Here is a 1732-nt window from a genome sequence, read left to right on the forward strand (position 1 = left end):
TTCGCGCCTTTCTACCTTACTCGTCCAAAGTCTCCGGTATACGCATCCAACCGTCCCAGCCTACCGTCGTCCACTATCTTACTTGAATTGTGCAGGTAAGTGCGACGATCACTCCAGTCTACATTTCGCATCTACAGCCCGATTTGCACTATAGAAAATTTTTGGCACGGTTCGTGTGCAATTGGCACGGGTGCCAAAAGAGAGCTCAGCAAACTTTGTTTACACTACACCATTTTTACCGTACTAAAAATACCGTACCGACATTTTTGGACCCACGTAACTTCTCTTGGAGCCATGCGCAGCTCAACTATAACCAAGAACATCCGCGTGATTTTGGTGGAGAATGAGCCGCCATCTTGAAATGTGTTTAAAAAACCGCTAGCCTATATGAACTAAGGCTCAGACTTGGCCCGTTATAGTGTTTTTTGTTCTATCCGAGCCGAACCTCTTTTTTGGGGACCCGTGCCAATTTCACCCGAGCCGTGCCAAAAATTTTCTGCAGTGTAAACCGAGCTATCTACCTTCATAACTTGCAAGATCCTGAATAAGGGAATCTCGCAAGTGACACAAAAAAATAATAAGACAAACAAAAATAGCAAATAAATAAATAAATAAATGAATAAAATCAAAAAATAACAATTTATGAATAATTAAAGTCCGTTTACTGGTTCATTTGAGCGGATCCCAGAGCTCTTTTGAAACAGTGAATTGAGTTCGATTGTAAAATGTCCACGTGTGAACTGTTCCAATCAGTCTTTTATCGTTCTCGGCCAAAAACTAAGCTTGTGTGCCCTCACATGAGGGCATAATTAAATTTAAGTGGATGGGAGTGGTGGGACAGTCGGAGTTTCTGGTGCTGAACATTGGTCGGAACAGTAATTTCTGCTTGGTTGTTAAGGCCCGGTTCAGACGCCGTATTTCACATGAGCCGAATCAAATTCGAATTTAGACCGACTCAAATAAATTAATCCCGGTTGAATTGATTCAGATGCCGAACTTAATTGCGTCGAAATTAATTCACAGAAGCATACATAATTCACAGAAGCATACTATGACTGCATGAAGAAAACTGCAAAGTTGTAATAATCTCCGCATTTGATTCGGCTTATGTGAATTGCGGCGTCTGGACCAAAGCCGCGCCACAGCCGTAATTCCCGGCTAAGCCAGGTGGGAAAATTTGCTTAGCCGATCCGAATTAGACAGGTCGTTCTGAATTGATCTAGACGCCGTACTCCACATGAACTTAATTCAATGACACGATTCAGCTCATGCATGTGAGGTATGGCGTCTGAACCAGGCTTAAGTGTTTTGTAGAGAATGCATAGCGTCACTATATTCGCTTAGTTTAATGCTTGGGAGACACAGCCCTCCTCTCTTGAGAAGGTCTTGGTCACAAAACGAACAGCCCGTCTCTGGACTTGCTCAAGCTGGTCTATTTGGTGTTTTCTGTAAGGGTCCCACGATGCACAAGCATGTTTTAATGTGGGTCTAACCAGTGATTTATATGCCTGAGCCTTGATATCGATTCTCTCTGGGCAAGAGTTAAGATGTCTTTTGATGAATCCTAGTGTCTTATTGGCTTTGTTCTTCACATTTAAAACTGGTGCGTTTTCCAGTTAAGCGTTTCAATGATGGCAATCCCTAGGTTTGCCTGGTGTTCCACCTGTTTAGCGTAGTGTATTGATGGGAGGTCATTTAATAGTAGTGGCAGCAGTTTCACTAGCAACCTTTG

The sequence above is a fragment of the Montipora foliosa genome, chromosome 10, assembly GCF_036669935.1.
Source record: "Montipora foliosa isolate CH-2021 chromosome 10, ASM3666993v2, whole genome shotgun sequence".
Lineage (NCBI taxonomy): Eukaryota > Metazoa > Cnidaria > Anthozoa > Scleractinia > Acroporidae > Montipora > Montipora foliosa.